Source organism: Temnothorax americanus, unplaced genomic scaffold, assembly GCF_048541705.1.
Source record: "Temnothorax americanus isolate GAGA-0224 unplaced genomic scaffold, ASM4854170v1 Scaffold4, whole genome shotgun sequence".
In the NCBI taxonomy this organism is placed as follows: Eukaryota; Metazoa; Arthropoda; class Insecta; order Hymenoptera; family Formicidae; genus Temnothorax; species Temnothorax americanus.
In genome coordinates this window covers 3,117,199-3,140,301 of record NW_027509547.1, presented here as the reverse complement: position 1 = coordinate 3,140,301, position 23,103 = coordinate 3,117,199, and the positions used below count along the sequence as shown (strand labels likewise).

Here is a 23,103-nt window from a genome sequence, read left to right as displayed (position 1 = left end):
CAGCCCCGCAAATGAAATGATAAATAAGATATGCGATAGGGAAGCGAAAGTACCGATGCGCGAATTGCACACCGGTTGCAGGTGCATCCGTACGAAAATGGCACCGAGGATCTTATCTCTATAGATCACATCGCGCTCAGCGACAGGCCGACGGACGGCAACAAAGAGGAGAAAGTCCATCCAACCAGGGGTGAACGAACGGAACACGAGCCCGAATCCGAAACGACATCATGGCATTTTCGAAAGCTCTTAGCCCTGTAATTAGTCACGCAACGAGCTTAACGCGCCTGCACGTACATCGCAGGCAACGCCTACGTGGAAATTACAAAAAATGATAACGTTATAATCAACGATCTTTCGCTGATGAGACGCGTCTCTTTTCTCAAGCCTCCTTTATGAGTTTTTAAACGATTTACCGATCGATATCTCCCGAGCTTAATTTTCAACGATCGAGATACACGTTCGTTAGGAGCGTTTCATATTCATAGATTTGTGAGAAGTCATTAATGGAAAATGTCCGGAATGTGCACCGTGGAATTTGTATACGTATCGCACGGCTGAATATTATTTCACGTGTTTCTTCCGTAATTCCCGTGATATTTACTCGCATAAAAGTGCATAATAATAATTTTGGCAGCCCGTTTCGTGCCTGCGGTTTCCCGCAGCCGAGCTCGCGTAATACCCACCGCACGCTGGTGTGGATCTTTTTTCATTTTCGCCGGACAGCGGCGCGGCGTCTGGCGGTGCCTCGCGGGTTTTATCCGAGGAATCAGACTGTGACGAACGCGGAGAATTTCATCCGGTGGCACATAGCAACACGGATCGAACCGGTGTGTGGGAATAATATGGTGTGCCATTAGTAATTTAATATAGCGGCGTCCTCCTCCTCTTCGTCCAGGAAATATGCGATACCGCTGCACGTCGCCGCAACAGAACACGATTATTCGCCTGATTATTGGACCTTTTTTTTCCTGTAGACGCGATCGTTATCCTTTCCTCTGGTAATAATTAGCGCGAAGCCTTTTTTATTGATGGAAACGATTATAATTATATAAATTAATGCGCCGTTTTTCACTGAAAAAGATGCATAATGATCGTTGCGTATTCTCGTTTGATGTTTAAATAATATATTTCAAATCTGACTAATTTATAAAGGGGCGATTGTTGGCTCGACGATCGGTTAATCGATGAAGAAACTGTGCGTGCGACACGATAATTGATTCGCCTCCTATAGCAAGCTGCGAACGATCCGTTGTTGCCAATGACGACCTGACATGCAGATATATGGCATTCATACAAATGCATACATAAATCTACAACTGTCAGTGTCACGAATGTCGACGGCTGTCGGGTTTGTAAAGCAATCAGACGGGCCTCGAGAGCGTGTAATTTGTTCCAATTTATTTGTTCCTCCCAAAAGTTGTTATATATCCTTCTTCTCGACAACACTCAATTATGCGTTACGCGAATATCTTTGTATCGCAATGAATCGCACACGTTAAATATGTAACTGCACCATGCGCCACGAATTATCTCCGAAGGAAATGTTACGTGTCTAAAAAAAATTGTCAGATTGCAAAAACAAAATTCACAATATACGATCGCTCAAACTTTTGCATCGCATCCCGTTATAAATGATGAGTTACGTTGCGCTCACAAGTGTGTGCGGTACATCACGATTATCAAGATGACGGAAATAGCTCCGCGCGTCCCTAGCACTCGCGGCCAATTGTGCGAAGTTACATCATTAAAAGTTGAACAAAACAATAGGAACGTCGTTGCGCCCAGTTGCACGTAGAACGTAAATTGTAAGTAGTGATGCTGTGATGATGTCCCGCATACATACATAATAAACTGGCGCGCGCGCGCACGCGCGACAGTGTGTGTACTCTGGCTGCGCACAGTGAGCGAGAGCATTGTGACGATATGTGACGGTCGCGTTTATGCCACGGGGGCGAGCGTAGCCATTAATGTCGACCACATCCAGGAGCGCATCCGTGTTCCCCTCGACGGCAGGCGATCTAGCACAGCTCGCCCCCGCCGCCACCACAGCCCTTGCACAATATTACGGAATGCCGGACGCCCGGCTCCTATAATGTAACATGGCCGGCCGTTTATTACGAGGCACGCCATAGAGTCAAGAGCAGAGCATATAATTGGCAGAGAAGCTGTGAGACGCTGAAGAGCACGTATTACGCGCGAAACGCGACCGTGTGTGTGCGCGCACGTGTGTGTGACATGCGTAAAATGCTTGCCCGGCGAAATGGGGTTTGATGAAAAAATATTACGAGGGGTAAAAATGCTTTTCGTTTCGTCTCGCGTTTATAAAAAAAAAAAGGATGGGAAAAATCGAATTAGTTAATAACGGACTAAAATTTCAAGTTAAATTGACTGCCCAGAAAAATTCTTATAAGTTCAGTTATATTTTATAAAATTCTTGATTAAATTTTGAATGCAGACATTATATAGTTTTATAATCATTCTCAACTAATTGTAAGTCGGGAAAAAAAATAAATGCTATTAAAGACTTTTGTGTGTTTTCAAATGAGCGTGTCGTGAAGTATTTTGGATAAATTTGTCAAAAATTGCGAGCAATTAAAATTAAACGATTGACTGTAAAGCAGATTTCTTGGTACCGTGGATGAACGCGCGGACTTCGACTTGCAGCTTTTAAGCTTGAGATCGTTCTCGCCGGACGAACGTATCGGAGAATGCAAGCGCGACGGAGATGACCGACCGGTGAAGGCAGATTCGTCTTAATTCGCGTGAAGAGCCCGCTCTCGTTGAGTTTTCGCCGGGGTTTAGCCCCGGCAACGGGATTACTCGAGGAAAAGCTCTGGCAAAATTTATCGTCGGGGACTTCGTTAGCGTTTGCTGACCCGCAAATGAAAACTTATGCCTCGCCCGCGTTGTTGATTCGACCGCGAGTATTACGGGAGGGAGGGGGGAAGAAGGGGGCAGAGCACAATAATCTGCCGGATAGATTGATCCCTCTTCCTCTCCCGGTCACATTTTATTTGCAATTTACGTCCCACGCAACGCAATTAACTGTCGAACGTAAACAGCTTCGTGTCCGATAGAATTAATTTATAGACCAACCGGAAGATAAAATTACTATTCTTGTTTCTTTTCACGTGTGACATGGAAAATTCGCGATGTGCAATGGCACGATTATAGTAAACGGGAACTACAAATTAAAAACTCGTCCATCGGCACCGATCTTGTATCTCGACTCGCATCTGAGTCACCGGAATTTATTATTTTAATATCGTTTTATCTTCCAATCGCATACAGACTGCTCTTTCATTTATGAGTTCTTTCATTCTTCGTGATCAATTGGGATACGATATCTCGTTCTTTAAACGAACGAAACATATTTAACAAAAATCGTAACGGCAATCTGCCTGTTTCTGGGGCGTGCTCGATGCATAATCGATGACTTCAATAGAGCGGGCAAATGAAGCGAGAAATCGCGGTTAGTGAGACGCGGGCCGGTTATATCTTGGCAGCCATTCAATATTTTAGCGGGACTCGGTGAATTTCCAGTGGTCCTTTTGTCCGCGGTAAGAGAGATATGGCGAGCGCGTACGGCGGCGTACGGCTCGTTGCCGTCGTTGCGAGATCGTCTGTACCAATTAGCACCGGCCGCATTTACGCGGCCCGTCTAACGGGAAGCCGCGCATCGCCAATAAACCCATCCCCACATAAAATACAAAACCGATGTCATTAATCTCAATACGAAGTAGTGGGTTGTAATTAATGCGGCTGTACCAAGGCCGAGGGCGGTCGGTACACTAGAGCCCAAAAGTACGTTTCGCCGCCGACCGATGCAACAGATTGCGCGAACGCAGGTGCATACGAGAGCGAACGAATCAAATATAAATTTATGCTGGTGCGCAACGCCATACCTATTGTAATGTGAATTTGTTATTTACGACGACCGCGCGCATCTCGTTCGTCGCGCGAGTGTACGCGCGTACGTGTAAATTACGCGCATTATTTACGACAGCGACGTTAATTACTTAATGCCGCGCGCTGCAAAACACGCCTCGTCGTGCATCGTGCATAGAATTTTCCACGTTCTCAGTCATTACACGCGCGATCCTCCGCATGATGCAATATCTCCTTCCTTTTCCCCAGTTTGCCGATATCAACTTCCCTCCCCTCTCCCCGCCGTTCCGCGCAATCCACTCGAATATCCCGTTCACCTGCGGGTCCGATGCTAATTAACGTTTGTGTCGTTACACCTATGAAATGCCAATCGGCCGGACAGCACGCGGCGGCGCACAATCGCGAAACTCGATGAGATCGTCTTTCCCATCTACATAGCACAGGCGAATCACCCTAATTGCCGTGAATCGGTTTGCCGCCGGCAAACGCGAGCGAGTATACCGTAGCGTTAATTCGATACTATCGCGTCGGCGGAGCAAATGTAATGAAATTTGGCTCTCCGTTGGGATCGAAGGGCCGGTGCCCGCAGCACCAAGCCGCGTCGCAAGAAAGGCGAACGTATCGCAAAGGCGTCTCTCGCGGGGGAAAAAGAAGAAAACGCACTCGAGGCGCTCGGTGGAACCCGATGGCGATGGTGTCGCGTTACAAGCACTCTGCCAATCAGGATTATGTTGCGCCCCGTTATTAGGTTCTTATCGAAGCACCAAGTGTGTTTCTTACGTGCACCTGTTTGCTACCACGCGCAATCGACTGAAATCTTATCACGTCTTAGCTTTCCTCAGCCTCTGTCGTGAATTAATGAAAGGTATTTTGAGGCTCGCTCGCCTCGATCGAGCAAGCCCGACCTGACAATCCCCTGTGTATATGGACAGGGAAAGAAAATTTCCTTAATTAAACTCGACGCTGACGTAATCGGCCTTAAGTAAGACGGCACATCCGCGCAATGGATTACGTTCGTAGAGATGAATGATTTCACAAATCAATGCGCAATATTCCTTATACTTAGTTTTTATCCACAACAACAATAAAATAAAAATTTATTATTTATTCGTCATATATTCGCAGTCTTGAAAGGTCGGTTTAAAATAATTTTAAAAACTTTGTTAAATATATACAGCCTAAAATGTATATGTAAGAGATTCTAAATATTTCAGTATTTTTAGAGAGTCGTTCCAATTTTGCAATCTAATTTGGCCAACATCATATTACCCTTAGTCCCGGCAATCGTTCTAACTTGATCTAACCCTTCGTGCCGGACGGCCCTTCGAGTACGAGTGTCGGATTAGATTTAGCCATCGTTGGAGGCGAGTTCACTTCATAATGACCGAGGGGAAGAGAGGACTCATTGTCCATCTACGGAGGGCCGAGGGTCGCGCAGCTAACTTTGCCCCGGAGGTATTGGCAGCTACGCAGGGACCCGTGCGCGCATCCCGCACCATCCTGGACGAGTTAGAAAGTCATTGTTTGTGCGACATCGAGTGGCGTTCCCGAGAGGCACGAAGATGTTATTTCCGACGGTGGTTTCCCAAAGCTCTCCGAGGTGTAGCCGTGGAACAAGATCGATATCGGGGTCGCGGCAAGTAACACACGAAACCACGGACAAACTTTGTTGGCGACAGCCATTTGCAAGTGGAATTAGACGGTAGCGTAGCGCCAACTTTAGCAGAAAAGCAGTAAGAATAGCAGATATCAAAGAAAAAGTAATGATACGAAAAGCCCGCAAAGAGTTTTCTCCAAGAGAAGTCTTATTATCATATTGTGTCGTGTAGATTAAGTTATGACAGTACAGAAAACGGGATGTGCTTTATTGCATCAAAAATTTTCAGTGTTATCAATTGAACAGTTCGTATTTCGAAAACAATAAAACATGTACCGCCTGCAACGCGTACAGTATTTGCAGTTCGTCGACATCGACAGGAGGGGAGAAGTTTCAAACGAAGCGCACGTTCGCGTAGGCAGTCAATAACGATCACAGATTGCTCTTTGTTGCTAAAAGCCCTTCGCCCGTGTGCGATGCGAGCGCAACACGAGCACGCGAGGATACGGTTACTCGAAAGTTATGACCGGTGCCCTTTGTGAGGCAAGATAATAACGCGGTTTTCGACGTAGCCGAAACCGACGGGTCTCTTCGAAAGGGAAACTAAGCGAATTACGCTTCGCGTCGGTGCTTAATTCGATGGCATGTACCCTATATAGCAAGTGCGTGCTCCACACATCGGGATGCGTGCACGCGTCTCAATTCGCATAGTTAAATTAACGTGCTTGGTGAAATTGTCTTTTCTGATACGACGCACGTGTCTTAAATAATAATTACGAGCAAGTTATTCGCAAGTTCTGAAACATTAGTAGGGGTTCCCACTCTGAAAGAGAGAAAGAGATAGATAGATAGATAAAGAGAGAGAGAGAGAGAGAGAAAGAAAGAGGGAGAGAGGGAGAGAGAGAGAGAGAGGGAGAGAAAGAGGGCGCATCTGCATAATTTGCAAAATGTTAAAAATTATTAAAGTAAAATATGTAAATCATATTATAAAAGTTAAATATTATGTAAATTTTAAATATATTAATTAGTTCTATCATACACACATATATCTCTACAAAATCCTAATCAGAAGCCACAAAAGTCTTCCAGCTTCTGTTGAAATTAATTATTCTAATAGATAATATGCAAAAAATATATCTATTTATATTTTTATAAATGAAAAATAGATACAAATGAAGGGAAACAGTTTGAAAAAGTTTGATAGTTTGTCTTATTTTTATATACGAGCAACAGCTTCGACACGTGTACTTTTTTTGCATTTCATGCGGTTTCATAATGCCCTCGTATCGCCATTTCGTCGAACGTGACGACAATGGGGTGACGAGTTGAAGTTTCGATTTTACCTACACGGCGGTTCGGCCTTTTTTTCGCTGCGCTTCTCGCCATTGCTGGTGAAAACGCAGTCGGCCGAGCACGGAGAGTTTCGACAGTCGTAAAACTTTCGTATTGTCCCGCCGGTCGTTTTACCGGTACCGGAGAACCGACGCTCTTTGTTTCACGAACCGCACCCCTACAGAAGCGATTCGACCCGCTAGTCGTACTTTGGCTGGCTCGTACTCAAATTACCCGAAGGTAGGTACTCCATCGTACCGAGTGCACGCACACCACACACACATATATTTTTTTCATTGCCCGGCCGCCACAAATGTGCGTACCAGTGTATTCTCTTACTTTCAGTTGCTCGTTCGTGCAAAATTTTACTAGCTACTAAAACAACCAAACTAAAAAATGAATAGCTGCGCTGTTTGAATTCGGTTACGATTACGCTGTTTATCATACTTCAATATTTTTTCATCAAACTGAAATTATGAATAGAGTCGACATTATTTAACTTTTACTCTCATAATGTAATTATTATAATTAATTCTTTTTATATAAAGAAATATAAGTTTACGTGATATTTCAATATCAAATTCTAATTTATATTAAAACGAAAGAGATTCATCTTCATAATATTCCTTCTTTCCTCTCTCGAGTGTTCTTCAGCGATGCTGTCGCGCAAACTGCGTAACCCGAGCCAAGTTATCCTCGTGCGTTGTGTATAATGTCAATTAAAGTCAAATTATTGCGCCGGGTAACCGAATCGTTTCGTAAAGTAAACAAAGGAGACAAAGAATCTCGGATCGATCCAAATACCTAGTCTTCCCTTTCTGTTCCGAACGCTTCGGCGTCGAACGCTCCGTACATCTTTGTGGGTCGACGTGGGAATATTACCAGCTATACCAGCTCGTTACTAAAGTTCGATGGTAGATACGACGAAGGATTCTCTATGAAGACTTTACGTCGGTTAATCGAACCCCGTCTCTTATAGGGAAGTTCGTTCCTATATATGGTACGCTGTAGCGTGTAGTAGTTAATTGCAAGACGCGATGAACTTGTCCCATCTTGTACCTCTATCGATAAAGTTATTTCTATTTCCCTCAAAAGTTCTGTATATATTAGAGACTGTTTGCTCTTCGAAATATTCTGAATTGCCGTTATTTTATATTTGAGTTTAATTGATGAACGATGATTTTTCTTCTAGGAAGGTTGTAGTACATCTTTATAAAGAAAAAAAAACGGATGATTATGATTAATTAAGAATTTAAAAACGATGAAACTGATGTATGAGTGTATGATGTATGAACTATGGGAAAAACTGAGACGTAATGTATATTCGCCAATTTGTCGTGACAGGAATGGGACGAGATCAGGGCAGCACAGGCAACAAAGGCTCGTCTGCAGTCGCCTGATTAATTTCGCAAGACAGTGAGCTCTGCCCGCTAGGGTACTAGAAGATAAATGAGATCATTTCAAGACGATCGCGCGTCAGACCGACTGTCAGACGTACCACTGTCTCACTGCAATTGTAGTTAAATTTACGTGATTGCGATCAATTAAACAAATATTAGGGACGATACCGTTGAATGTGATAATGTCTCTATCATTTAGTTACATTGCACACACGTATACTCACACATACACACATACAATTACCTATAAAAATGCATTGTATCAATTTAGACAATCAAAACTATTAATCCAAATTTACGCTATAAATTTTTAAAAGATACGTTTGTACTTATTACATACTATACATATTATGAGTCGTATGTAAAATATTTCTGGAGACAAACATACATCGCTAATATATATATAATTGCATATTCAATATATAATAAATTATTCAGAAAATCTGTCGCAGATACTATAACGTTTCGAAAAATTGATCAACGTGTTACTTAAAGTACTTTACCTTCCTCTTGAATATTAACGTGATTAGTCACCTCGTTGAGAACGCTGTTAATGAAGAGTTACGAGTTCTTATATCTCTGCTATACTAGTTCTAATGTCTGATTGTGTCAAGGACATTCTTACAGAATTACTCACATGTTTTCATGTGAATCAAACAATCTTACACGTTCCTTTCCTACACGACAAATTCGCAAACACGTGTTACATCTGAGTAATTCTGTGCACTCATACATCAAACAGTACCATTTCCGTAATTTGCATAATTATTATAATTAATTTATATATATCCCTATCGCGCGTAAAGGCAATTCTCAGTAATTGTACATAAACAAAGAATTCTGAATATTCGTTTCTCAATCATTTTCTTTAATATACGCAATTTCTCCATATATTTCGTTACGTGTACATATTGAAGAGTATCTGTTAGCTCTATACAAGCTACCCTCGTTCGTCTCGGATCCACTTGGCGCGACTTTGTTCTGCATTCGGATACGAGCGTGCCGCGACGACGAGGGATGAGCTTCGAGACCGAGCGTGTGCCTGTGGCATAAACATTCTGCGCACGTTTCCGAGAGACATCTCCGTACACGAGATTGGTACCGAATTCCCATTACGCCCAGACTGTTCCCACCCCCGTCCGCCACGCGAACGATCTAACGGCCGATCTAGACGGCGATCTAACGACTGATCTGGCGACTAATCTGACGGTATCGCAGGCATCCGCGTAATTCCAGCCGCGACGGCGGGCCCACACGCAGCAATGCGCGTGCTAAAGCACGCGTGTATAGCAGAATCACGACGGATCCTTCCTGCTCGCCCAGTGAATACGGATGTCGCGATTGCACGGACTCGCCCGTCCTGCGAGTACGAACGCGTCTCTCTAATGTGTGTGTGTGTGTGTGTGCTTCGAAGTTCGTCTATCGTCTGCAAGATAGTATCAGATTGTCTCATCGTTTTATACCTCAAACATAAACAGGTTATCTAAAAACTATCGAGCTTTCTTATTGTCGTATATTTTTCTGCGGAAAAATTTCATCGGATGACATTAGATATATTAACTAAAGTGTTTTAAATACTTTTTATTTTTTTTAATGCTAAAAAACATTGCAACAATAAAAGTACGGATTTAACATAGATTAGCTATTACTATAGCGGTCGAAGTTATGACAGTTTCATAGTTACAATTGTGTAAAAGATTGAGAAAAATAGAAATTAACGAAAATAAGTGTCGAAATGCGTGTGCAGAAACAATTTACGCAAAAGTCATATTCAGTCGGTTTAATATGTTACAAAAGTTATTTTTTTGCATTAAATGTGTGAGTTCATTATAAAATTTATCACCCTCGTGTAATTTGCGCCAACAATTTTTGAAGTCTCAGGCAAGAAACGCGTTAGCAAATTTTCAGGAGCAACAACGTCACCGACGGGCAACAACCGAGAGCAATTTGTACAAATTAACTCACATACCACGAAACTTTCCGTTTCACTGTCGAAACGGAGGTGGGAATACCCAACGGTGACGGCCGTACGCGGAATTCTAGAAATTCTGGCCCGACATGAAGACAAACGCGCGCCGGGAACGCCATTTCGCGCGAAAGGCACGAAGGATAACTGCAGTTACGATTATGGGAGTTGTACCCTCCCTCGGTACCCCTACTTACGGCATATTAGCGACTCCTGAGACGGCCATTAAACGGGCTCTTACAAGATAGACCGTAACATTACACGACGCCACGATTGCCGACCTCTGACTCTCCTCTTCTGCCTCGCACTTACGTTGGCCTTCCATAATGACCGCGCTTATATGTCACTCGTTTATAAGGGAAGTAAGACTCGAGTCACCTGGTATGCTTGGAAGGAAACGACGTCTATCGGCGATAATTTGAAGCATCGTAACGACACATCCGGAGAATTAATTATCGAATTACTTGAAAGGATGATTTCGTTTCTAACGTTAACGGAAATTGTTTCTATAAAAGGTGCAATGGTTAAAAATATTATTACCAAATGTTTTCGTTTAATATAATTGCTGAAGGCAATACATATACAGCATGACTGCTCGAGGGCGGAAGAGAGTTAAATGAGATGCAGAGAACCATAATAATGAGGCACGTCCCAAGAAAGCGGAGCTCATTGACTTGCCAAGAGCAAAAGGTTGCATAATGGCGGACCGTTACGTGGCACGGCGAATTTATCGCAATTACACACAATCGTCCCAAGATTTCAAGTATATTTTTCTCAATTTGCGAATTTTTCGCAGCGAGCCACCAACAGCGGCAAATTGGAAATTACGTTTTCGAAATTCCGTTAAGACGCGGCAGAGAAATGTCGAACGTAGCAGATGAAGATAATGAAGATTTGAGGACTCGATTCGACGGAAATCACCATAACTATTTCGCGACAAATATCCAACAAAAAAATCAAAAGTCATTCCGCGTCAGGGCGGATTTATCGACCTATTTAACAAACTTCATGGTGCACGTATGTGCTTGAAACATGTACAATTTTATGTATTACGATTCAGCCGTGCCGGACATCCAGTTTCGCAATCCGATTAAATAGTGAAGCTGGATCGGCCTTAAGATAATTCACGTATTATTCATTTTGATATCCTTCGTGCATTAGCCTCGTTATGGGGACAGGCTAAAATCCAATGGCGCTAATAGCGCTTAATTGACTCTCATCCAGATGTCAATGAAACACGCAATTTCGCCTCTTCATTGTCATAGTGCCGATCGTTGGTTGCGCACAGAACGAAGTAGAGAAACGCGAAAGGAATAATCTGTTAATTTTGATCAAGTAACTTTAATCTCAATTAGATTCCAACGCAAATGTGCGCTCTTTAAAAGTTTCAGAACGCCAAACTGTCATGTTAAAAAGTTTGATAATGCGACTCAGATGTCATAAAGAATAAAATTAATTATATTGAAGAACGAAAAAATACTTGTCCAATTATTAATGCAAAAAATTTCTTTAAACAGTTAAAGTTACCTTCTTATTATTTAAGGTTTTCATATTTAATGAACGCTTGAAACCCTTCAGGCGCCAATCCATCCTGTAAGTAGAAACTTGATGGCGAGCCATCTCGATGGCGGTACATAATTAATCGATCGTTAATGTTTTCGAGACGGAGGAGGAGGACCGGCCCATTCTTCTTTGACGAGTGTTCGATCGACCAGATATTAGAGTGTTTACCCAAGCTTTACCGAAGCTACTCGACGCATTGTCTGTTTGCACGAGAGAACGGCACGACTCCCGGAGGACTGTCTAACAACATTAGCTTGGGATTTGTCTTCGGGGCTGGGAGAGGGAAAGCGAGGAGGTATACGCTATTAATATTGCGCCGGTATCGCAGTTTCACCAGACTCGCTGTCCTTAAGGGAGATACGCGTGCGGATAAGACGACGACGCGCGTTGGCACTAACGCAACACGGCGGGAGGATGAAGTTGTTTCTATATCGTTCTTTATTGAAATCACGACGACAGAACGGCCTACGCATTTCACACACGTCATAAAATTCCTCGAAAGGTACGCCGCTTGCTTGCATAATTCCTCTTTATACGTTTCTTCTGTGCACTTGTCTTCCCTTGGAAGTAAAAATTCCGATTGATACAAAAAATCGTAAAATTATTCTGTTGTAACTGTACGAATATCCTCATTAGATTTCTGTGCAGTAAATAAACGCGCAACTCGTAAACAAATTCTAACCGAAAATTATTTTATCATTTCAAGTAAAGCCATCGGCACGATGCTTGGTATAGGCACTACTCGTTAATTTGACGACAACGAATGGGGTCGGTATCTACCAAGGTCGAGATATAATTATATAAACAATGATGCCAGTCTGTTTCGTAATAATGACAGGAACGGTACGCCTCTTCTCCCCCCTGGGAACGACCCACGTAAGAGGTGCTTCATTAAATACTTGGATCCCTAAGAGACTTCTCCCTTCTTCGCTGCGAATTGGCAAGGAGCAAAGGGAATGATTATAATAATAATTACAAGGATATTAATAATCGCGGGAGATATGCGGATAACGAGAGCCGTGCAAACTTTAATAAACTTCTGGCAACGAAATTGTGCACCGTTAAATCACGGAATGCGGCAGTCCGTGGATCTTTGGCACAAATAAAAATTTATCGTCCGTAACCATAGCCATTTACCGTCAATAATGTACAACGTCCGATTTATTGAGGAACTTATCTTGGAATATCGCTATGCTGTCAGCACTTGACCATACCCTAATGTTCGTTCCCCCAGCGGCTGTTTTTCATCAAAAGAGATTAATGAAATTCATCAACCGACTCTTTAGAAGTGCCAAACATTCCCGGTATCATAATCGCGTCTGCCGTTGTCGTGAACGCGTATCCGGTAGGCGAATATAAATGCAAATGAAATTTGGAGAAAACCGCGGGCGGCCGCTCTTGGGCGTGCAAAAATTTTCAACAGAGTCAAGGGTGGTTATATCGAAAATGACGCACGCGGCCCCGGGAGAAAACGTTATTAATAACGAGAGGGTGACAGCAGAACCCCGTGTCGGTTCTTCGCTCGACTGTGCAAGCTGGTTGGCGCGAGACGCCTAATGACAATTAATTTAATGTCTTCATCGGAAAGCGCGCGGGGACGTCTCCGCGTCGCGACGGGTCTTTGAGACGCTTCCGTTTCGAGGCGGGATGGTATATCAGAGTGGTCGCAGGCTACCGCACTAGAATCCGCTCCGGGCACTTCGAGCCGGCCGTTGGCCGATCCATTAATCGCGAATGAGCACCGTGCGAATAATAATTGATCCTGAATCCTCAAAGCGGCCCTAAGCTAGCCGGTATTCACTACCCTTCACGGTAGTTATTCGAGTGGAGCTACTACAGTCCACCACGCGTTTCGCCACACAGAAACGTATTTCGCTCGCGGGACGCAAATCATTACGGATTTAAGCGGAGTGTGTCCTTCGGGGTACGAAAAATCGACTATATTTAGAAAAACCTTTGAGTAATTTGACCAACCCCTCTTCCCTTCCCGTTCCAATCCCGTTTAGAGCCGTAATGTTTCGAGCATTTTTTGTTGTTGTGCTCGCTCGCTTGTTACGAACAAGTTTGAAATTGTCGTGGCGCTACAATGGGTCCATTAATCAAGCGGTCGAACGCGTATCTTTTGAATGGCGATTGATCCCACGCCCCAAATGGATTTTTGCCCCGGAGCGACTCGCCGCGACTACCACGATTCGCTCGCCCTCCGAGGGCAATAACGACTTCACCACGGCGATATCGATGTATCGGCGGCGGTCCGATGTCTGGCACGTGACGTGGTGTGTTTTCAGACTCGCAGGTGTACTTAAAACCGTGTTCGTGGAAAATCAGGAAAATATAACGTGGCCAAATACAAAAATGCCTTTCTTTACACCGATATTCTCGCGTTCTAATTTTTTGTTTCTTCTAATCACGTTAACCCTGATAGAGAGATGCAATTAACATAAATAATAGCGATAATATAAATCTTATTATAATTAAGTAAAAATGAAAATATAATTGTACGATAATTTTCTTCGTTTGCGAAAATTGTCTGCAATTTTACAATTCTATGTTTATATCATATTTTTAATATGATATTGCTGTTTTTTTATTTTCCTCTTTATTTTAAATAAAACAGATTAAAATGAAAAGTCAAATTTGTACGTGTGACTAGCAGAGATTAAAATAACTGAAATAAAAGTACGATGTTATAATTTAAATTCGTGCAATGAAAGGGATATTGGGATAAAATTTGGATAAAATATCGCACACGTGTAATGAATTGTGCCTCGAAATGCATTATCGTTCGTGAAATATTTCCTCGGCGGATTTGCACCACAAACAAAAATATCTGTCATTTATAATGCAGCTTGCTCTGTTAGGAATTACCGGCTATAAATTTGGTTGATTAATTATAATTAACGCAGTCATTAATCTCTGCGATCAAGAATATCATTGGTGTGTAATTAATGTAATAATTATACCATATCTACCATATATTTACGTTAATTCACCTCTTCATAAAAATAATAAATATTTTTCTCAGTCTTGATAGCAATAATCGCATATCGGCGGTCAATCAGGTAAAAGTCGGGGATGTTGTCTGCGAGATCGGATTGCGACGCGAGCACCCCCCGCGGAGTCAAGATCATATTCCCTTTAAGGATTCCAACGGCCCTATCTCACTGACCAATAGAGGAGTCCCCCTTTTCTAGGTCGTTAACGGCGATCGTTAAGGCGAGAGCCCTCGATTGGCCGGTTCTCGTATATTTTTCCGATTTCGGTGCTCACTCCTTTGTCTGTACGGTCTCCGGTGACATTATGCGTGATAAAACCTGCGAGAGGCGGGCGTCGCCCGTGATCTTACGCGAGAAGCACTCGGGGAACAAAGAGCCGTTCGAGGATGGGCTAAAACGGGGGTGAATCCGGAGGCAAGCAGGTCCTCCCTCCCTCACTCTTCTGCTACGGCTTCTTCCCTCCACGCCGGTAGCAACCCCGATACCTACGACGTCTTATTCCACGAATTAATCAAGCGGGAGACCGTAGGGATGAAGGGCATTTAATCGACTCCGAGATCTCTTCGTGGCGAAACGAGGCATGGCGGTGCAACTAATTTCCAAGCGCGGGGATAACTCTTCGGCAACAGTTTCCATATAGTCAACGAGCCTGGAAGGAGATGCGTTCGCAAGAACATATATCCTTTTGGAAAAACGCGTGAGCATTAATAGCTCGAATAATCAAGCGATAGCTCAAATTATGCGACAAAAATATCGCTCCTACCGATATCGAGTCACGAAGGGAGCAGATAGCTCGGCGTGCACCCCGACATAGGCGACATACAATTTGCGGTAATACGCGGAGCACTACGAGCATTACCGCCATTACCGCGACACCCCTTCCTTGCCTCGGCATCGCCGACGGAGAATCGTGCAGGCAGGTCGACGACGTGTCCGTAATGCGTCGTATATATGCGTCGGGTGTACGAGCGACGGACGCATTCGGTTCCCGTTCCTCGATGTCGATGCCCGTTCGCAGCCGACCTCACTTCCCTCGTCCACATCCCTTCGCCAGCCGTCGGGTTCGACATCGTCCGGATCCATATACGTCTCGACGCGCGTTGTCGCAAACGACACCGGACGGAATTTCGCCACAATGTTGACGCCCGACGCGCTAGCTTCTTCTTCCTCTTCCTCTTCCTCTTCCCCTTCCCGGCAGGATTTCTTTCGACAGTCTCTACGACCCCTTTCGCTAAGGATCCAAAACGCCGCCATCTAACGCTCGACGAGGGTTGCGAAATCGTGGTTCGCGCGATAATCCGACGAGACCAATGGATTGCCGTTGGTCCATCTACATACGTGAAATATCGAAGTAAGAATTTTGATGGAAAATGGAAATCCGGATAAAAATTGCATTGCATGACATATTTCCTGTTTTGTAGATTGAATTGGATAAATGTTGAAATAACATCGAGCTAATATTTCAAAATTTAAAATCTGTATTAAAATTGAAAACTTATAAAGAATAAAAAATATAATATTTCTCTCATATTTATAGAACATATGTATAATAAATTATAACATAGTATCGAAAAATTTTTATTGATATATAATAACAGCTAAATATATAATATATTATACAAAATGAAAATATAAATTTTATAATATTATGATAAATCAATTAACTCGGCTGTCATATATTTATTTAACAGAAACATTATTTTATATTAAAATATCAAACAAATACAATTAATTGATTTATTTTGCTCTGTAATTAATCAAAATCTCTCTTTTATAATATACTGTCCATCTAAAATAAAATCTGAAAATTGCAAAAAAGTTCAATAGCTTTTATATGCATAACAGATAACAATTAATGACACCTTGCAAAAAAAAGAACTTTAAATATTATATTAAAAACTTGCGTCTCTTTGCGATTGTCGTTCTCGATGGCTCGGGGTTTTCAACTTAATGATCCAAAACAAACGCGAACAAAGACCTAAGGTCTCGTATAAAAGGCATTGTATCGTTCGATGTCGTCCCATGTCATTCCGAGGTGGCGTAAAAATTTGCGAGCTCCTATTGTCGCGTCAGAATCGCGTCGCTTCGAGTAGGCCTCTACGTCGCGGGGGTAGGAAGAACGCCACGCTGGGGATGAAATATTTCCAAAAGCCTCTCATAAAGCTGGACGTCGTAAAAGCGCGTATCTTCGCTCAGTGACGTTAAGCCGGCGCGGGGAGGCGAGGAAAGAAAAGATGCCGTTCTCGACAGCGCGGGAGGTGCGTGTAAGATGAGGAACGGCTGGTGCACATCGTCAAACGAAATGGTCTTGTGTGTAGCGCGCGCTGAGGAACGCTGTATATTTACATGTTTCCGCGCGGGGACGACGCGCGACCGTAAAAATACGTCGTTTGAATGGCGGATGAAAGGATCGCGGAGGGAATATGATATTTCGTTGCGGAATTTATAATCGAAACTCTCAGGAGCCGCGGGGGAGAGATCGCTGGTCCGGAAATTACGCGCGAGTTTCGCCGGAAGAAGAGAGACCGGCGGGTTGTGAGTGTTAGCAAAATACGCTCGGATCTCGTTCATGTATAGAGTAACCGACAAAATACCACGCGAAAATATCATTTACAAGATTATCCCATATAAGTTTCCATAATAATTTCCTACATTTTCTATTTTTATATCTTTCTGAAAACTCAATTTTCAGTAAAATCCGTATAGATCTCGAATATAAGATCGTTTGAGAAAAAACGTTTTAATAAAACATTTCAAATTCAAATACGGCCTGGACTTGACGAGCTCTTTTGGCGGAGAAAGAAAATCATGTTACGTCTGTAGCTGTACTTTCAAGGTAAACGCGATGCAATGCTGCAAAAGTGATATAACCGTACAGTGTGGAATGCATAAGCAACGTAAAAAGGAACGCGGATAAAAGGGACGACCGGGCAGAAGGGATTCTAACTCGCATTTACATGTTTCGGTAGGTAGCGGCCGATCGTAAAAGCGCGCTTCTCCCTCGCGACGGCTGGAAGGAAAAAAGATCAAATGGATGGACATTGAAACTAAAAGAGAAGGGTCGACGGTCAGTATCGCGTCGGACACTCGCGCCTTTGATCTGAATGCAAGAAAGGGAACCCTGAGATCGCCGAATGATATGATGTCGCCGATCTAAACCCATTGAATCAACGCTTGATAGAACCTTATAAAAAAAAAAACTTTAAGTGACAGTAAATTCTCGCTCTCGATAAATTTATTACCGAATCTACAACTTGTAAAATTGACTTTGAATATAAAATCGTGTCCAATCCCAATCAATTTGCTTCTCTTCAGTTATACGATTTCATATTTAGAAGATATTTCGTAAATTATAAACGTATTTCATTATTACGCTGAAATCTTTAATTTAAAAATGTATTTTGCAATAAAATATTTCTGATCACACACGACCGAGCTCCTGTGGACATGAAAACATTCTGTCTTCTGCTATTAGGAAGGCTTTTATCCCGCCCTTCTGGTCTTTATTTAAAGTTAATGCCGTCCATCGACGATGTCCGGACAACGAATGTAATTTCCGAAAAACGTGTTCCATTTCGAAAGTCCCGCTGTGGCTCCAACTAAATTTTCGATTCATCGAATCCACGGGATGGGCTTCAATGATTCAAGCGGTACAAATTTGCAGAAGTTTTCCAATATAAAGCCATTACCGTGGGGGATGGAGGATCTCGTCCCTTCCTCTGGTAAATAATCCAACAGAGTACGAGACCGATGACCCTTCGGACCATTGCGCGGCTGTTTTCGCCAGTACGCCGTATTCGTGAATCGGCCGGGCCGGGCAGCCTCTCGCTCGTTTCCGGGTGGTGGACACTTCAAACTGCCTGAGATAACGAGGTTCGGGTAGCTGCGAGCAAGAGAGACTCGAGAGTTTCGCAAAATCGAGACCGCGGCGTTCGCTCAAGTGGTCATCAGCTTTGCCTCGAACAACTTCAATCGAAACTCTTTGCAGCGTTTGACGGAAGACGGAAAACTCAATTCGCGTTTAACAAGACAAGATTCTCTTAGGAAATCAGTTCTACTTCAGTTGCATCACACAATTGGTTGGCGAAACAAATATTTTCCGAAACAACGAATTTAAACAATAGTTTACGACGGTTTGAACAATTCATGTGCTTAGTGTAAATAAGTAAAAACGTTCCGGATGATATTAATCCAAAGAGAAATTCTTTTTTTCTATGATGCTTTTAGGGGCGTTAAAGAATTTTAATAATGGGGGATTAAAATTCAAAATACCTGAAAGATGAGCTGAAGGAAAGACGAAGAAAGAGAGTGAGAAACAGAGTTCGAAAATGCTCGCTTTCCAAGCACGAATCTGTAAGATGGAAAGGCCGTCTCCTCTTGAAATTGCACCCTGAAGAGACAGCCAGTCGCGGGGTCGATAACCAATTAGCTAACCCCACGACAAGGGGTGGAATTACGCGTAAACAACGCAGGCAATAGCTAAGGTAACGAGTTTTAAGGATATCGCTCTTGAATTTTCATTTTCTCTTTAATTTGTCTCGCGCATCGCGATGTCACGTGGGAAAATTAGAAAAGGGGGATCTATTCAGGGAACTCTTAAATTCGTAAAAGTAAGAGAATTGAATTTTTGTTTAACACACACTTGGAAATGTTATAAAATTAAAAGTTTTCGTAATTTTTATCATTGTTCAAAAATGTAAATTTGAGGAAAATCTGATCTTGCGTAATATTAACTTAAATAGATGCTTATTTTTAGACAATGTTAGACAGATTTTTACGATTTTAAGAAGAATTCTAATTAGTATTAGACGCAAATCATTAAATTGGATTGCACTGGCGAATTAGTTATCCTAAATAGAGAATATTATCAAAATCTATATAAATATAACGTCTTGTTTTTATAGAGTCATCCGAGCGAGATGATGCACACATCATGTCACGCGCATGCGGTGGAAGCTCAGCCGGGGGGGCCTTGCATAGCCGATGGACCGAGCGAGGGATGCATATCAAGCAGCCTTTTTGCTCGCCAGCAAATTTGTCAATGGGCCTGGGAATCCCGGCGAATCCTCCCTTCTGAAAATGGCTGGCTCGTTCCGCACCCTTATCTTCCTTACTTACGTCCCGTCGATCATCCTCGCCTATCGCGTCTACGCTTCGCTGCACGAAAATGCGAAGGTGCAATCTTTCAGCTTCGAAGAATAAAGAAGTCACGAAGGTCAAGAAGCTTCGAGCTTAGAAAGCAACCATTTCTACCGTAGCGACATCCTGTCTGCGATTTCGGATAGAATTCTTGCAATATAATTCAGGTGAGTAATTCTGCGAGTTCTTAGACGCAGAACTCGCTTGTAGAATTGGAATTGATTACGATCCATATTAATTTTTACGAATAATAATTACACGACGAACTAGATGAGCAAAAGTATTTTTCTTCGTGCTTTTTACCCGTACGCGATGCGAGATGATCATTTTCCCAGCAATGTGACCCATGTCGTTAAACGATCGTCTGCATCAAAAAGGAACGATCTCCTGGCGGGGAAGGACAACGTCCGAGAAAACGGGAGGAGGCGAGAAAGTGAGTACCAGGCTCGAAAAATGGATGGGTGGTCGTTCGCAATTTGGCCCTCCAATAACCACGACACAAAGTAGCCAATTTATAATCCCCTGTCCCTCCCTAGCATCCCCTTCATTGGATACTTTTATCTACGCGCCTACACCTTCGTCCTCCGCGTTTCGCTGTCGCTTCTTCGATCGCATTGTTCCTCTCTTTCTCTTTTTTTTTGCATTTTACCTCACCGACCAGACGACGACGGTACACGATGATGATAGCGTTGCTGGCGGGCAATGACCCGAGAAATTAAGTTTCTCCATTAAGCCTTAATCGCGACGGGCGAACATCAACAGGCAAATGATCGCCTAACATTTTCGTTTGCGAGATCGGCGGACGACGTGTTTATTTAACTATTAATTGTTTAACGGAAAGATTGATACCGCGAAGTCAACAAACTTTTCTAATCAAGTGATGCTCACAGTGCGGTAATAACGCTATAAAGCAATTTATTTTAATTCATTATATAGCCGGCACCTTCGGCGCGAACTTATCGTTAGTGTTGAATTCCCTGCAGTTTCGCATTATGGTTATAATGTTCGTATTGAAAACGCACGACTTATATAGAATTCAGTTAGTCATATTACCGTTAAAATACCGTTCAAATTATACACCATTAACTCGATATGATCAGCGTAAAAAGAAAAAAAACGAAATTTATCTATCTCTGAGGTCACATCTGTAATTTATATAGTTTTCGCTGTGTTAAAGATCAATCTTCTGATCGTGCGTTCCAAATAACGAAGTATAACATCGGATAACATCGCATCCCGTTTACAACACGAGTATGCCTATCCCCGTCGGAGACATTATATTCGAAACTTACTTCGATCGTATATAGATAATATTCACGGTAGGGAGAGCGTATTTACGACGCGGTGTATCCTACGGTCACGCGCTGTCCGCAAAACGCGCACTCGCACCATACATTTTCGTGGTTTTTCTCCTTTTCCCTCGAGTTCGAAATCGACACGTGTCGGGGGCGGGGGCCCCCGTAATATTTATTCGCGCATACCTATTTCTCGGTAATAGTAATCTTCGACAGTATATAGGCGGGAGCTGATTTTCACCCCTCACGTGGAACAGCCGGGAATTAATTGCTTTCCACATCGGGATTTCGAAGGGGGAGCGTTTCGGCGGAACAAAGAAAACGGCTCGGTCGGCTGCGAAGCTAAGAGGAAGAGCCCGCGAATCGCGTCCACGCGATCGATCACTTTCGGGCAGCGGCATAAGACATCCGGCGGACTATAATTTCTCGGCAGACAGTTCTCATGGCGGATACAAGGACTCGTTGTCGGGAATTCTATCGATCCGCTAATTTAATCTCGGATTACCCATGCCGCCCTGGCGTGAGCCGCGTAAAGATTTATGAGGCTCGTCGAAATGAATTTCCGTAAAGCAAAAAATTAAACGTAGCTATTAATCTGACGGTATCGCCGAATGTGGTTGCAGGACGACTTTTTAACGCGATTAGCAAATGTCATCGCGAAGCGATAAAACGCTTTCGTACGTTTAAGTATACGAGCGTGTAGTCGATATCAAATATTTACGGATTTATTCCAATATAAAATTTATTTTTATTGGAGACATTTTGGTTGTATAAGAATATTGATCAAATGAAAATAATATCGGGTATATTAATGTTTAAAATGGACTCGATCATTTTTGCCAACTAAATAAGTCCCCTTCAATTCCAACTGTCCGTGAACACGCTTAACGTATTACAAATTAGGGTTCCTCCTACGCCTTCCTTCGTGATACCCGTGTCCGCATACAGAGGGGTAAAACTGCCAGGGGGTTACTTTACGGCGATGTTCCCAACGGGACGAATTCTAAGAGGTCGGGGGAGAGGCGTGGTCACGCATTGTCGATTGACGGATGGATCTTCGATTACGATGGGCGACGTGCCGTATAATTGACCAGGTGTCGCGAATCAGCGAAATCTGGCGGTTTCATGACTCTCCATTAATCAGCACAAAACTTGCCTTCGTAGAAAGAAAGCCGCGTCGGGGGACTTGGATTATTTTATCGTCGATCGAATTCCCATTATAAGATAAGGGGAATTTATTTTCCGTTCATAATCCTTGCCTATAAACGCAACGAAAGCCGATAAATTATTTTTTCCAGTCACAAACTGATGATAGATTTATGAAGCCAAAAAGATTTTATTTATGCACATTTATGTGTGATCCAATCTTCAAAGAATCATCTTAATTCATGCTTCTAGTGACGTAGAAAGCCCCCGATATCGTAATTATTCATTAGGTTGACTGAAAATTTTGCTTTTCTCAATTAATTGATTGCATTTCTTGACACGTAGCGTTTACCGAGAAAATTTCTCACACGGACTTGATAAATTTACTTTAACCTCTTCAAAATGGTGTCACATGCAATATTATTATAGAAGCATGCAGGATGTAATAAATTCATCGTCTCGCTCGTAGTTACCGGATAATAGGGCGCGTTCATCTCTCAAAAATATTTGCGATATTTCGAACAGCTTTATTTAACGAGAAAAGTTTTCGTAGACGATCGTTTAATTGTTACAAATATAGCGATCAAATATCGCGCAAATTTTTATTTCAAGAAACAACGTGGTGTATTCTTATCAATGTTTTTTGCTTTCAGCGTGCCGAATTCACCTCTTTGCACGAAGTACGTCTTGTTTATTTGTGTAGATATAAACATTTAAAAAATTTCTAACATTTGGCTCGTAAATTAAAAGCTTTTTAAAAAGATTATAGTTCCATTAT

The 23,103-nt window shown here is 42.7% G+C and overlaps 1 long non-coding RNA gene across 1 annotated transcript in view; it reads left to right on the top strand.

The window, feature by feature from the left end:
• LOC143902602 (uncharacterized) overlaps positions 1–21,975 on the top strand; it is a 123,748-nt gene extending 101,773 nt beyond the window's left edge. Inside the window, exon 3 of the long non-coding RNA XR_013258433.1 lies at positions 19,650–21,975. This is a non-coding gene — a long non-coding RNA (uncharacterized LOC143902602). The remainder of the gene's footprint in view (positions 1–19,649) is intronic.
• Positions 21,976–23,103: the final 1,128 nt, after the last annotated feature.